This window comes from Canis lupus, chromosome 29, assembly GCF_003254725.2.
Source record: "Canis lupus dingo isolate Sandy chromosome 29, ASM325472v2, whole genome shotgun sequence".
In the NCBI taxonomy this organism is placed as follows: Eukaryota; Metazoa; Chordata; class Mammalia; order Carnivora; family Canidae; genus Canis; species Canis lupus.
Window position 1 is genome coordinate 19,409,153 of NC_064271.1, and position 16,714 is coordinate 19,425,866.

General features: G+C 41.2%; 1 long non-coding RNA gene across 1 annotated transcript in view; it reads left to right on the top strand.

Moving 5' to 3' along the window:
• The window catches only part of LOC112678588 (uncharacterized), a 30,151-nt gene extending 13,560 nt beyond the window's left edge, over positions 1–16,591 (top strand). The window contains exons 2-3 of the long non-coding RNA XR_003147689.3: positions 6,042–6,076; positions 9,655–16,591. This is a non-coding gene — a long non-coding RNA (uncharacterized LOC112678588). The remainder of the gene's footprint in view (positions 1–6,041; positions 6,077–9,654) is intronic.
• The last annotated feature ends 123 nt before the right edge of the window (positions 16,592–16,714 follow it).

Below are 16,714 nucleotides of genomic sequence, written 5' to 3' on the forward strand. Positions count from 1 at the left end.
TCTGCCCCTTTCTGTGTCTCTCGTGAGTAAATAAATAAAATCTTAAAAAAAAAAAAAAAAAAGCATCTAAGGAGTTTGCTGAAGAAGCTGCCAGCGCAGGAGAAGCCATGCACCTCCCGGATCTGCAAAATTCCTTCCTCCTGTGATGACTTTCCAGCGTCCTCTCCTTTTTAAAATTTATTTATTTATTTATTTATTTATTTATTTATTTATTTATTTGACTCAGAGGGAGGGGGAGTAGAAGCAGGGGATGTGGCAGGCAGAGGGAGAGTGAGAAGCAGGCTCCCCACTGAGTAGGGAGCTAATGCAGGGCTCCATCGCAGTACCCTGAGATCTTGTCCTGATGAAGGCAGACACTTAACCACCTGAGCTACCCAGGTGTCCCTCCAGTGCCCTCTTCTTCTTCTTCTTCTTTTTTTTTTTTTTTCAGATTTTGGATTTTTTTTTTAAATTTTTTATTTATTTATGATAGTCACACAGAGAGAGAGAGAGAGGCAGAGACATAGGCAGAGGGAGAAGCAGGCTCCATGCACCGGGAGCCCGACGTGGGATTCGATCCCGGGTCTCCAGGATCGCGCCCTGGGCCAAAGGCAGGGCGCCAAACCGCTGCGCCACCCAGGGATCCCCAGTGCCCTCTTCTGATAAAGCTTCAGTGCCAGCTATCTAAAGAGGTCAGATTCATTTCATTTTTTTTAAAAGATTTTATTTATTTATTCATGAGAGACATAGACAGAGGCAGAGACATAGGCAGAGGTAGAGGGAGAAGCAGGCTCCCCACCTAGTAGGGAGCCTGATGCAGGATTAGATTCCAGGACCCGGGACCACGACCTGAACCAAAGGTAGACGCTCAACCATGGAGCTACCCAGGTGCCCCCTCAGATTCGTTTTCATACAGCAAGCACGCCAATGGCCTGAATTTGGGTCAAGAGGAAATAAGTCAATAACTGGCATAAAGTACAACAGGTCAATAAATCCAGACACAAATCTAGTCTTATTTTCCTTGTTTTTAAAATGATGGTGCTGGGGTAATTTAGATCTGAAATTCCTTTTGATTCTAATATTTCACTATTATTTTTACACCAGGTAAGTGCTGAACTCCTCCTCCCTTCCATTCTGTCCTCTTATTACTTTAGCTGTGCCTGTCTCTAGAGTGCTTGGGGTTAGTTCAGCTGTGAAGACTGTCACCTATGCTGGAATGAAGGGCTCAAGTGTGGGCTAGCTGCTTCTGTCCCTTTTCTAAGTCTGCTCATCTACGGGAGGAGCCTGGAAGGCAGGCCTTTTGTCTAGCAGGGTATTTGAATGCCTGGAGAATCCCTATCTTTTCTCTCCAAACATGGTCCCAGGAGGCTTCTCTACCAGTGAAGAGGCTCCTAGAATTTCATTCCTTACCTGGATTATATCTCTCAACTACCAGAATCTCAGTGCTGCCCCTTTGGAAACCTTAAATGCCACCATTTCCATGAAACCTTCTAGTGCACAGTAGATACTCTGATTCCCTATAATATTTTATTTATTTAATTTTTAAAAAAGGTTTATTTATTTATTTGAGAGAGGGCTGGGGAGGAGGGGAGCAGGGGCAGAGGGACAGAGAATCTCAAGCATACTCCACATTGAGTGTAGAGCCTGATGATGGGCTCAATCCCATGACCCTGAGATCACAACTTGAACCCAAAGCTAGAGTCAGATGCTCAACTGAATGGGCCATCCAGGCACCCCGAGTCCTATAATATTTTAAATTGTCTTCACTTGGGGGTACAATGATTGATTGATTGATTTTTAAAGATTTTATTCATTTATTCATGAGAGACACAGGCAGAGGGAGAAGCAGGCTTCCTGCAGGGAACCCGGTGTGGGACTTGATCTGGGGACTCTGGGATGGATCATGCCCTGAGCCAAAGGCAGATGGTCAACCACTGAGCCACCCAGGTGTTCAAGGGGTACAATGATTTAAAGGCTATTTGCTTATGTCTCTGTCTTCCGAGTAGACTATGAGCACATTCATAGTGATGTATTAAATCAATATTTATTTTGTGTCTTAGCTAAGGAATAAATTACACTGGCTGCTTATCATTTTCTTCCCTTCATTTGCCTCTGCACACCCCACTGACCTCTTTCCTTTCCTCCTCTTAGCCAAAACTGCTTCTGCTCTTTTTCACAATCACATGCTCGAAGCCAATCTACCCAGCGGTATTTATTTATTTATTTATTTATTTATTTATTTATTTATTTATTTATGAGAGAGCAGGAGAGGGAGAGGGACAAGAAGCAGGCTCCCCACTGAGTAGGGAGCCTGATGGGGGGCTCGATCCCGGGACCCTGGGATCATTACCTGAGCTGAAGGCAACCACTTCAGCTGAGCCACCCATGTGCTCCCAGAAATGGGCTTTTCACTGTTGTAGCCACAGTATGCTATTTTCTCAAGAGGCCCCCTGTCAGAAGCAGAAACAGAAGCGAGCTTCAAGTCACTAACACGCACCGAATGCCTACACAATAACTGAACATGTCTTTGCCTAACAATCTGCCCATGAACACGAGTGCAATTCAGCACTCACTGCCCTACAAATCCTGCATGGACACACAGTGCCCATCCACATGCTGGAGCCTTTGGTTTCTGAGGCCAGACCACAGAGCAGTGTGCATTGTGACAGAGCCCCAGACTACACAATGGCAAATCAGGGTGGATGTTTTGGCCCATATTCCAGTAATTTTGAGTCTTGGGGACTTCTGGAAAGTCAAGGGAACAGTGAAGGAGGGTAAACAGAGGCTAATTTGCTATTTAGCATCACAGATTCTGAAAAACGAAGAGCATTAAAGGGAGTCAGTGTGCTGGTGGGCACTGGACATACAAGGGAACTCCGAAGGAGTAGATGAATTCAGGGGTCATCGTCTAGACTGCAAGGTCACTCATTACCCAGTGATCAGAGTTTTGCTTTGTTCTAAGAGAGCAAATAGATTCAGCGTGATTGGTCGTCATGCCCCTCTGCTGTCTCCAGGTTCCATAGTCCAGGAACGAGTGCAGTAGAATGACCACAATGCTGCATTTCTGCCTTGTCCACCAGTTACTCGTCCCATGTGGCCTGCTACACAGTGTGCAGGATGGATGGCCTGGGTCCTACCTGTCTCCTGGCACTCACGTTGTTAGCTCCTATTACACTGTGTGTGCACTTCAGAAATGTATACACATTGAAGTGAAATAAGTCATCTCTAGGGCAGTTTAGAAAAGGATGGGAAACGCTTGCTTTTTAGGTAGGATCATTTTCTGTATCTGTGTTTTGTTTTCAAATTCCTCTTGGGGGGGATCCCTGGGTGGCTCAGCGGTTTAGCGCCGCCTTCAGCCCAGGGCGTGATCCTGGAGACCCGGGATCGAGTTCCACGTCGGGCTCCCTGCTTGGAGCCTGCTTCTCCCTCTGCCTGTGTCTCTGCCTTTCTCTCTCTCTGTCTCTCATGAATAAATAAATAAAATCTTAAAAATTTTTTTTTTCTCTTGGGTTATTCAGACCAAACAGGGACTGTTAGCAGAGCTTCCCTCTGCTGGAGAAACCATTGACAAGAGAGTGTGTTAGCCTGAGGGTAGGTGCAGGGGTGTCTCTTTGAAAAGGCAAGTAGATAGTACAGGGCAGGAGGAGGAAATGGTCAGTTTTTGGGAACAAAAATAACAGATTAAATTTTGAAAAGCAAACATTCAGGATTATCTATGATCCTGAGCGAGCTTTTGAGAAGCAGCAAATACAGTAGCTACTACTCCCTCTTCTGGTAGGCATCGCCATAGTGTTGTCTTAGGGTTTGGGGCCCCCCAGTGGGGGAACCATCAGGCCTTTTCTGCACAAGGCTTGTGTGTGTGCATTTCTGATAATAAAAGTAGTTCATTGTCATTCTAGTATATTTACAAAGGTGAGAAAGAGTTGAAGAAAAAAGTTATCTATATTTGGCTCTTTTTAAAATGTCTCTCACACTAGGAAACATAAGGAAAAATTATACTAGTTTATATTGGTGCAAATACTCTTATATGGTTGGTGACAGAATAAATTATGCTGCATGCTTTCAGGAAATCTTTCCTAAGGCAGATAATCTGAAATATAGAAATTTGTGAGCACAAAAATGACTTTGGTACTATTCATACTATTGAAAAATTAGAAATGACTCAAGTCAAGGGGCTATTATGCAGACTATTAAACTTATATAAGCTGCCTTTTACTGACATGAGAAAATGCTTATTTAAAATAAGAAAAGTGAGGGGCTCCTAGGTGGCTCAGTCTGTTAAATATCTGCCTTGGGCTCAGGTCATGATCTCAGGGTCTAAAGATCAAGTCCCATGTCAGGCTCCCTGCTCAGCAGGGAGTCTGCTTCTCCTTCTGCCTCTGCCACTGCCCCTGCTCATTTTCTCTCTCTCTCTCTCTCTCTCTCTCTCTCTCTCTCTCTCGTCAAATAAATAAATAAATAAATCTTTAAAAAAAATGGGATACACAAGTTTGATTCACCATAGACCCAGCTTTGTTTTTATTTTTTTATTTTTTTTTAAGATTTTATTTATTTATTCATGAGAGATACAGAGAGAGAGAAGGAAAGACAGAGACACAGGCAGAGGGAGAAGCAGGCTCCTCTCAGAGAGCCTGACGCAGGACTCCATCCCAGGACTTCAAGATCAGGCCCTGGGCCAAAGGCTGCGCTCAACCACTGAGCCACCCACAAGCCCTCAGCTTTGTTTTTATTTTTTTAAATTTTTTATTTAGGATAGTCACACAGAGAGAGAGAGAGAGGCAGAGACACAGGCAGAAGGAGAAGCAGGCTCCATGCACCGGGAGCCCGGCAAGGGATTCGATCCCGGGTCTCCAGGATCGCGCCCTGGGCCAAAGGCAGGCGCCAAACCGCTGCGCCACCCAGGGATCCCTGAGCTTTGTTTTTAAAATGCATATGATGACTACAAGAAAACATCAAAAAAGGAGTGTCTCAGGTGAATTAAAAGTAACATCCTTTTTCTACTTTTCTTTTATAAATGCAATTTGTTTACTGTGGACATCTGGAGAATATAGAAAACTTGTAGTGAAGAAAAAAAATCCCTCTCTCTATGGAGAAACTACTGTCACTATTCTGGGCTATTTCTTTCCAGAATTTTAATGTCAAATATTTATTTATATTGAAGCTTGGTTTCTAGCAGTGTGAAAGCTTTTGCATCTGTTTCTTCTTGTGGATAAAATTTAGATAATTTTGGCAAATTAAAAAATCCCATTGAAACACAAGTTGAAATTAAGCCTATAAATTAGTTGTGAAAAACTAATGGACATTCTCATTCTAATGTCCTCTACTTAAATCTTCTTTTATGTTCCTTAGGAAAATAAAATTATACATTTTTTTGTAAGATTATCTTTAGGAACTTTATAATTAAAAAAAAAAACTGGTATTGTGAATGTCAATTTTGTATTTCCTATATTCTTCTTACTTATTAGTGGTATTTTTTTTATTAGTGGTATTAATGATTGCTTACTCAATTCATATATGTTTCTCATTCCGAACTGTCTTATGAATTCTTATAGGTTTCTATTGATTCTGTGGGATTTCCTAGATAACTAATGATCTATATGTGATGGTCATTTTATTCCCTCCTTTCCAGTGGTTATGTGGCTCCCACATTCCTTGTCCTTGTGCTCCCACTTTAGAAAGATGTAGCAGAGCTTCCGGGCCGGCTCCTCATGCCTCCATGATTCTGGTAACACTCCCAAGTTTGTGCCAAGTGGCCCTGCTCTTTAACCATAGCTCTTTAGTGATCTGATCCGTGGTAGTCCAAAATCTTTTTCTCTCTGAGTACTTTTGAAATTGGGACAAAGAACTCAGAAATTGGGGCATTGCCACCAAATCATTGTAACGGGGAGAAAGTCAAAAAACTCTTGTTGAGGTAGCCCCAGCTGTCCTGGCTCCTTCATTTTTTTTGAGTTCGAGTTGCTCAACTGCTTTATTCTCTTAAAGCTCATTGCTGTTTCTTTTCTCTCTCTTTCTCTTGTGTGTGCGTGTGTTAACTGGATTGTTCCAACTGTTGCCATCAAAAGAAAACACTAGTGTTAAAATCAACTGAAACCTGATGGTGAGTTTTCATGCAACATAACACGTCTCAATTTAAATATTCCTTTTCCTTGGAACTCAGAAGGTTCAAGGCATTGTTCCAGCTCCAACAGCACAGCTTTCACAGCCCCAGGTTCCAGAGGACCATACTGGCGCTGTTTCAGAGCCCACACCCACTCAGATAGTTTTGCCTTCCTAACTCCCAGACAGCTCAGACCTCCAGGGCTGGCCACTGCAGACTTCCTGGAGTGGCCCTTGACCTTTTTAATGTACATTTGACTCAGGCAAAGGATCTATGAGCCTTATCTACAGGTGACATATTTAGAGTTGTCACAATTTGACATCCCCATTCCTACTGGAATTCTACTGACAATTTTATTTGTCAATTATACCTCAGTAAAGCTGGAAAAAAAATATAATTGGAAAAGAATGCCTTAAAAAAAGAAGAGAATGCACTTGCCAAATCATTGGCTGCATTCCTGTGCCTGATGTCTTGTCCATCTGCTACAGCCGCAATACCACGTCCAGCACAGTGGCTGCAATAAAAATTTAAAGTAGTTAAATCTGTGGTCGTCTGTGGTCGCTCTCCAGGCTGCATCACGAGGGGCCTGTCGAATTACAGGACCACTGTCCTGCGTCCTTCAGGTTTTTTTTTTTTTTTTAATTTTATTTATGATAGTCACACAGAAAGAGAGAGAGAGGCAGAGACATAGGCAGAGGGAGAAGCAGGCTCCATGCACCGGGAGCCCAATGTGGGATTCGATCCCGGTTCTCCAGGATCGCACCCTGGGCCAAAGGCAGGCGCTAAACCGCTGCACCACTCAGGGATCCCTTTTTTTTTTTTTTTTTTAATCTTCAGGTCTTATTAATAGCAGTGTTCATCTCCATAATCCGTCCCCATCCCAAAGCAATATTGTTTTTGAATTGTCTTAGTGGGAGGGCAGTTTTGCAGCATCCATTTGGCTTTCTCCCTAGGCCAGTTATCCAATGGGGGTCGTTCCACCTTGTCAAGTATATTATTTGCTGTTGTACACATGGAGGCTGGGGAAACACCCACTTAGTGGGCCCATGGAACCAATGGGCTGCCTGTGAGTGGGACTTCATTTAGCCAGGACTCTATTGATTCCTTGGCCTCTTACAGGGGCTCAGGATGATGTTTGTTTTCAGGTATTTGTGTCGACTCAGATCCTGTGTCAATGGTCCTCCAGTGACTGCTCGTTCCCTTTCTCCCAGTGTATAGTCACCTGTAGCTCCCTTAGAGAAAGACTGAGGAATGGCCATGGTATGCATACTTGCCATAGTCTTGCAGGGTTCTTACTCCTAAGGACTTGGTCACCTCTTCAGTCACTGCATTTTGGATTTCTGAGTTGGTTCAGGTCTGAGAACTGAACAAATTTTTTGAGGAGCCTGCATTCAGGCCATTGCTCCTTCATTCTTTCCTTTTTGACTACAGATGTTTAGCCAATAATAGTTCTTGGTAGAGAAGAGTGGGTTGCCTCTGCAAACCCAGAAGGTTCAGGGGACTTCGAAGTCAGGAGCAACCATCTACATATTTCCACCCATGTTTTGGGGTCCCAGGTTTTCCCAACCAGGGCCATGTCTGTTGCATAACTAACCCGCCTTAGTTGAGCATTTAAACCTTAACAATGGGGACTTTAGCCTGCCACTCAGCTGTCTGCTGCTCCACTGCAGGAGAGAGGAGCCTCCTTGGGTGCTGCCACAGGGGCCCTGTGGGCTCATAGTTAGTGTTAATTATTCTTTAACAGCCCTCAGCCTCATTGTCGTCCTGCCGGGCATCAACCCATCCTGGCATCATCAGCCTTCTCCACTTGTCTTTATGGGCTTTCTCCGCCCTGTGTCTTTCAAATGTCCTGCATCATCCCACCTGCTACAGCGTTCCCCTTCACATTTCCTAGGTCCCCACCAGTGAAACCCTTAACAACTGAGTCATCACCTTGTGCCAGGGACTATCTGTGCCATACTTACTGACCAAGATGACATTCTCTTCCACCGGCCTCAAGTGAGCCAGGCCCAATTCCCATCTTAACTATCTGCTTTCTTGGTTCATTTGTGTTAGTCTGCAGCCTCCAAGAAGCAGTTGCCAAAATAAGATTAGATGGGATTTGTTAGGTGACATGCCTGTGAAGGAAGGTAGGGGGATTCCAGGGCAGGCTAGAAGAGCTGTGTGACCAGGAAGGTTAGGTGAAAGTCCTGGAGTGCAGTGCAATTCTAATATAGCATGGCAAAGCCGATATAGTGTTCTAGAAGCCAGATCGGAGCAGTTCCAGCTCCCAAGGGTGGCCTGTCTTACTCCGACTCGCTCTGTCATTGGCTGGGAGTTGCCTGTGGGAAGTGTGCAGTAAGCCAGGCCCTCAGGTGACCACGTTGCCCTGCACAGGAGATCTGAGGGACATGCATGTTCAAATCAGTGTTTCCTTAGGAATACTGTGATCCCATGGGATGCTTGGGTGGCTCAGCGGCTGAGGGTCTGCCTTTGGCTCAGGGCATGATCCTGAAGTTCCATATCGGGCTCCCGGCATGGAGCCTGCCTCTCCCTCTGCCTATATCTCTGCCTCTCTCTTTCTCTCTCATGAATAAATAAAATCTTAAAAAAAAAAAAAAGGAATACCATGATCCTTAGCTATGCACTCATGTTTTACAAGGAGGCAGTAAAAAATGGAAGCTCAGTGTATGTGAGCAGGATTGTCATTTGTGGGCTTTACTATAAGGTGACACTGTTTTTTTCCTGGGGAAACCACAGATGTTAGTAGCTGTAGATTTTTCCTTTGTGGCTGCTAGATTTTAGGTGACCAGACTGGACAGTGTTTAGGAAACTAATATGGTGAAGAGGGATTGACATTTTTTTTTTTAAGATTTTATTTATTTATTCACAAGAGACACAGAGAGTCAGAGACATAGGCAGAGGGAGGAGAAGCATGCTCCATGCTGGGAGCCCGATGTGAGACTCAATCCCAGGGCTCCAGAATCACGCCCTGAGCGAAGGCAGATGCTTAACCGCTGAGCCACCCAGGCATTCCGTTATTGACGTTTTATTTACTTATTTTAAAAGATTTAATTTATTCATGAGAGACACACAGAGAGGCAGAGACACAGGCAGAGGGAGAAGCAGGCTCCATGCAGGGAGCCCAATGTGGGACTCAAACCCTGGTCTCCAGGATCACGCCCTGGGCTGAAGGCGGCGCTAAACTGCTGAGCCACCGGGGCTGCCCCGTTATTGACATTTTATTTATTTTATTTTTTATTTATTTTTCCGTTATTGACATTAAAAAAATATTTTATTTGAGAGAAAGAGACAGTGCACAAGTGGGGGCAGGGGCAGAGGGAAAGGAACAAGTGGACTCCCCAACGCAGGGCTATGTGGGGCTATGCAGGGTTATGGGTGGGGTGGGAGGCTCAATCCCAGGACCCTGAGATCATGACCTGAGCTGAAGTTAGACAACCGACTGAGCCACCCAGGCTCCACAAGAGAGATTAACATTCTAACTGCAGATCTCACTTAATACCGTTTTCAGTATGACACCATCCCCCAACTGTTCTCTTAAACTTTTCTGCACAATATAATTTCATTCTTCTGTCCAGGTTGGGGAAGTCGTTTGCTTGGAGCAGAGAAGCACATCTGCCAGCTTCTTGACCAGGCTTCTCAAACCCGCATCGGAGGAACCTAATTCCTGAGCCGCTGAGAAGTTCCGTGGTGCAACTTTGCTTGCTTTTTCGCATCACTCATGGCTAGCTTAGCATTCAGCTTTCTTAGGTCTACAAATGAGTTGTCGCTCGTAACTGCTTTCAGCTTCTAAACCTTTCCTGCTGTTGTTTTGGCTCCTATCATCCTTGTCCTTCTGGGTTTATGCCTTTGTATATAACAGTCTTTACTGTTTTAGTGGGATTTTGTAGTTTTTTCTTCCAAAATTTAAAAATTCTAGTTAGTTAACATATAGTGTATTAGTTTCAGGAGTAAGATTTAGTGATTCATCACTTAGACCTAAAACCCAGTGCTCATCGTAACAAGTGCTCTCCTTAATACCCATCACTCATTTAGCTCACTTCCCACCTAAGTCCCTCCACCAACCTGGTTTGTTCTTTAAGAGTCTCTTATGGTTTGCTTTCCTCTCTCTTTTTCTTCTTAGTGGGATTTTTTAGAGAGACCTGAAGTTATGGGTTTAATCCTCCATTTTTATTTTTATTTTTTTAAAAGGCTTTATATATTTATTCATGAGAGACAGAGAGAGAGGCAGAGACAGAGGCAGAGTCAGAAGCAGGCTCCATGCAGGGAGCCTGATCCAGGACTCGATCCTGGGACTCCAGGATCAGTCCCTGAGCCGAAGTCAGATGCTCAACTGCTGAGCCACCCAGGCAGGCATCCCTAATCCTCCATTTTTAATTGATCTCTTCAAGAGCCTATTAACTGGTTTTCTTCACACAGAAGCCAGTCTATTAAAAACATAGATTAGATCATGTTACTCCCTTGCTGAAACTCTCAAATGGTTTCCCAATACACGTAGAATAAATTCCAAATTCCTTGCCTTGGCCTGTAGCATCTTATATGATCTTGCCCCTGGCTACTTCTCAGGCCTTGTATCTTACTGCATGTCCATCAGTTAGTTACTTTCTCCAGCCACACTGGCCTTCTTACTGTCCTTGGATATCAGAGCTGGTTTCTGTCTCTAACTTTTGCATTTGCTGTTTGTTTTACTGGAACATTCTTCCCCTGAGTCTTATCTGCTATGCTTCCTCACTTTCTTATCTCTGACCAAATGATTAAGGGGTAAATTTATCAAAAGGAGATATAGCCATTTTATATATATATACACACACACACACACACACACACACACACAGGTATGTTTATATGTATGTATATCTATCGAATACAATGTTTCAAAATGCAAAAGCAACGGTGATAAAGGAAGAGACAATCATAGTTGGAGACCTTAATACCTCTTACTGATAGAAAACTAGATAAAAAATTAAGAACTGGGATCCCTGGGTGGTGCAGTGGTTTGGCGCCTGCCTTTGGCCCAGGGCGCGATCCTGGAGACCCGGGATCAAATCCCACATCGGGCTCCTGGTGCATGGAGCCTGCTTCTCCCTCTGCCTATGTCTCTGCCTCTCTCTCTCTCTCTGTGACTATCATAAATAAATAAAAAAAAAAATTAAAAAAAAAAATTAAGAACTACCTTCAGGCTGTTGACATGGTTGAAACTAAAAGGATGAATAAAGACACTGAATGTTAAATGAATTGTTTTTTAAAAATATTTTATTTAAGTTCAATTTGCCAACATATAACACCCAGTACTCATCCCATCAAGTGCCCTTAGTACCCTACAACCCAGTTACCCCATCCTCCTCCCATTCCGCAACGCTTTGTTTCCCAGAGTTAGGAGTTTCTCATGGTTTGTCTTCCTAATATTTCCCCACTGAGTTTCCCTCTTTTCCCTTTCACTATTAATGGATCCAGTTTTAAGGGGCCTATATTAATAACAAAGACAATAAGACAAGGAAGATTATGAGAGAAAATGGGTCATTATAAAATGATAAAATAGTCTGTTCATCTTGGAGAAATGTACATGCTCCTAAAAACATCACTTTTGGCTAACAATAAGCAAAAAGTGACAGGAGAAAGAAAAACCCAAAGCTGTAATTGGAGATTTTAACTAATAGGATAAATAGACAAAATGTAGAGGATGCTGCTAAAAGCAGTAAACAGAGAATTTATAACCTTGAAATACATATATTAATAACGAATAAAGGCTGGAAATTATTCATACAATCCCAATCAGAAAAGGAAAAAAAAAAAACCCATTAAAACAAATGCAAAGCACAAGGTAGGAAAGAAGAAAAAGGTTTGAATATGGCATAAGTAGTCTAAAACAAAGGATATCTCGGAGGATGCCCTGGATTTAAGAGGACTTTGATCAGTTTGCCAAATTTAGCCATATGGCTTTGGTGATGAGCATTACCCAAAATTCAAAGAAGATACACCAGTTCCTCACACTGAAACATTTGCTTTGGATGCCAAAAGATTATATTTCCACTAAAGTTCATTGGAAGTGTTTACGGCTATTAATTTTTTTGCTAAATGGAGGGGAAAAGGTTAACTCATTTAGTTTGCACTTTGTTGATTACGAGTGATACTGAACATCTTTGAATATTTAGTAGCCATTTTTCACTTTCATAATGTTCATATTCTTTGCTCATTTTTTAAAAAAGATTTTATTTATTCATTCATGAGATACAGTGAGAGAGAGAGAGAGAGAGAGAGAGGCAGAGACACAGGCAGAGGGAGAAGCAGGCTCCGTGCAGGGAGCCTGATGTGTGACTCGATCCTGGGTCTCCAGGATCATGTCCAGGGCTGAAGGTGGCACTAAACTGCTGAGCCACCCAGGCTGCCCTCTTTGCTCATTTCTAATTTTCCTCACTTATTTTTATAAACTTTGTTTTTAACATCATGTTGTTGCACATTGTTTGCTGTCTTCAGTTTGTTAGAATATTAAATTTTTATAAATTTATTTTGCCTTTTTTTCTTTTCTTGCCTTTTAAAGAATGCCTATCAGTTTCCAACCATGTAATCCCAAATGTGGCCAATTGTCTCAAAACTCTTTTTTGGAATGGGTTCCTACTAATCTGATTAGAAATGCCATCTCAAAAAAAAGAAAGAAAGAAAGAAAGAAATGCCATCTCTGGGATCCCTGGGTGGCGCAGCGGTTTAGCGCCTGCCTTTGGGCCAGGGCGCGATCCTGGAGACCCGGGATCGAATCCCACGTCAGGCTCCCAGTGCATGGAGCCTGCTTCTCCCTCTGCCTGTGTCTCTGCCTCTCTATCATAAATAAATAAAAAATTAAAAAAAAAAAAGAAATGCCATCTCTATATTGAATTTATATATATACCGAGATACCTACCTCATATATATATATATATATACCGACCTATCTCTGGGTCTGTTCTTTTCTTGTGTACTTATCCATTCCTGTGTAAGTATTTTTACTAATCAATAGAAGTCCCACATTTTTTCTTCTTCAAAATTTCAGTGGTTGTATGCATTATCTCCTAAATACATTTTACTTCTTGGATTTTGATTGGGATTGTAATGATTTTGGGGAATTGATGGTTTTTAAATTTTGGGTCTTTTTACTTCTGGATTCAAGATGTCTCCACTGTTGCAGGTCTTCTAGGTCTTTTTTTTTTCCTTTTAGGTCTTTTAAAAATAAGAGTTTATAGTTTCCTTCACAAGGTCTTTCATACTTTGTGTTAGTTGTAATACTACTTTATATGCACTGTATTCTTGTTATTGTAAATGGAGATCTGAAAAAATGGATTTTTAGTGTGGACAGAAGAAGGTATCGATTTTTGTATATTCTAGTCATCTGACTGAGCTTTTTATTCATTCTAAGAGCCAGTTGATTCATTTGGGTTTTCTGTGTAGATGGTCAAATTGACTGAAAATGTTTTACCTTTTCTATTCCAGTAGTAATACCTCATTTCCCAGCACTGATAGTGAGGTCTCCTTGTTTTGTTTTGCCTTGAACCTAATACTTCTAATATTTTACCATTAAGTAAGATATGTCAGTGGGATTGCATCAGATAACCTTAAATAATTTCAGGACACTTTTCCTAGGGGTTTTATTTTTCCTTGAGGTCTTCTCATGGAAGGGGGCTGAAATTTATCCTATGCAAATTTATTAAAAGGCATGTTTTTTAAGAGCATTGGTAGTGTTTTTTTTTTTTTCAAAGATTTCATTTTTGAAAAAAAAAAAAGATTTCATTTTTGAAGTAATCTCTATATCCAATATGAGGCTCAAATTCAAACCCTGAGATCAAAGTCACATGCTCTAAGCCAGCCAAGCGCCCCAGGATTGACGGAATTTTCTATTCACTTATGTTGGTTTTAGATCTTTTAAAAATACAATTCCAGATTGTATTTACTAGTATTTCATGTAGTTTATGACCTAGGTTTTAGGAAATGTGCCTGTATCATTTATCAACTTTGTTAATAGTTGATATTAACAAATCAATTAAAATCATCACAAATATTCTAAAATGTAACATGCAGTCAGAAGTCTACACTGTTCTCCTGTTTTTGGAGATGGGGAGAAGAGGTGGAATAGTCTGGTGAGAACAGTGACATCATCTAGGACCCAGGGGGCTGTATTTGCATTAAGTTACTAGATAATCTTAAGACCTCTATAATCATAACCTCTCTTGGCTTTAGACCGAAAATCTGTGGAAGGGGTCAGAGTGAGGGAATCAAATGTGAAAGTGCTGGGGATGGTGTCAACTACTGTATGAATGTAAGACATGATTAAATTACAAGTCAGGTATTTTAAATTTAAGTGCAATTATGAATGAAGATACAATATGAGCATATTAAAATCTCCCAAGCCATGTAAAACCCGAAGGCATTAAAATTTATTAAGTGATGCAATAACAACAGAATTCTTTATTTACAATAGCATTATTTAACATCAAATAAGCAAATAGCATCAGCAAAGCAATATTAACTTGCATAAATGTATTTAAAATTTCTCTGAATATATCTACCTTTGCATAAACTGCTCACACTAGAAATACAAACATCAATGCAGGTGAACAAAGTGATGTTCAGAGTCAACTCCATTTTGAAAATAAATCACAACCTGAAACACTGTAAGCTTTCTCCTGAAGAACCATAGTTAATATATTGCTTAATTTTACCCTTGTATAATCTTTTCATATACACACATCTCAGATGCAACTTCATGAGGAACTGTACAAATAAAACCCACAAATGACAAAGGAACAAAAATGACAGTTAAATGTTTGAAGAAATGTATCATCATCACTATTCAACAACATAAAGGTTAAGTGATGATGCACTTATTCAAAAATTGTACACAATTCACTATACAAATATAATACATTGGACAGCTATGTAGGAATATACAAGACTTAAAAACAGATCTAAGGCATTATGCTAGATTTTAGCATTTTGAGGTTCTTGCACATAGCTTTTTACCTGTAGTAAGAAACTTAAAAGATTTTGTTTTAGTCTATAAAGAAACACCAGGGAGAAAATTCTAATTAAAATCGAAGCCACTACAGTAATTTTCTTTTGTGCAGAGAATGCTTTGCTCTTAGGCAGCATACTACCATACAAATACTAGAAAATTTTAAATTCACACCAACAATTAATGGCTTAAGTTGCATTTCAAAATTGATTGTGTATCTTTGGGTTCTGCAAGTGGATCTGTGCCACCCATTTCATGTGTTAAGCCCATATGAACTCCATTTTAAACACAGATTAAAAATTGCATTATATAAACTGCAAAAACATTGCTTTCAGTTATTACAGGCCATAAGAGATACACGTGGGAGGGGCATTTTTAGTCTTTGAGTCAAACGAATTCATTGTAGTAAAACAGCTCACTTCACTTTTTAAACTTAGCACATTACATGAACACTTAAATGAGTTTTACAACCAAGTTAATGTATGTATACTTTTCACATTATGTTTTTCACATTTAGTAATATAAGTAAAACACTGATTATTTGTTCTATTAAACAAAACCAAGTACTCAGTCTAACAAATTTATTGTTTACAGCATGAGAAATACTGATAATGAAGGGGATTGATTTGGCTTTTGCTTCTATAGTGATCAATATGATCAGAGGATTCCTTCACTGACTTTTCTTCTCTTAATTAGATGTAAAGCAAAATCCATTACCTGGTCTGAGCCATAAGAGAATTTATAATCTCTTTTCCTTCAAAACAGTAATGATCACGAATTATTCTAAATTACCGGTATCACAGGTTTGCAGATTTGTCTGAACTGGGATTGACATTAAGACACACACTGGGCAGATGGGTGAACAATCAAAGATACACAGATATTTTTGGACAGTGTTCTAGTGAAAAGGGACTTAAAACAAAGCCAGTTTAAACTCCATTTCTCCTTTGTGCTGTGTGAAGTTAAAGTCATTCCGATTCATGTATTTCTAAAAATCAACTTAAAACGGGTCACCGTAAACTGTGTAACGTGAGCCTCATCACACCGATGAGGTCATGGAGTTTCGGGCCAACACCTGCTCATTTTTTTTTTTTTTCCATCACAACCGGGCAGCCCAGTGGTTCGGCTGAGAAAAGTAGAGCCTTTCGAGGGGGACATGTGAACTGGTGGCCGCCGAGAAGTGCTGTTCCTTGGCCACCTCCCTGTAGTGAGACCCCTCTCGAGTGGAAAAAAGGATCGAAATGCAAATTTCCAGAAAATTTCTTTAGTATGGAGCAACACTTTCAGACTGTCTACTTAACCATTTCTCTTTGGGCTATATCTCTTTCTATCCTCCATAATTTGCACATACAGAGAGAGATATAAATAGAAATCGGGGTAGTTTGTACATTTTCCACCCTGCCACAAATAAACAAACAAATTTCAAGGAAAAACCTCTCTGTTCCTAAAAAGCCTGGCTAATGAGATATAAAATACTTTGCTTTTTAGACATCAAAAAGACATCATTCTGAAATTTAGGTAAGAAAGTATGTGTAGGGATCCCTGGGTGGCGCAGCGGTTTAGCGCCTGCCTTTGGCCCAGGGCGCGATCCTGGAGAACCGGGATCGAATCCCACGTCGGGCTCCCGGTGCATGGAGCCTGCTTCTCCCTCTGCCTAT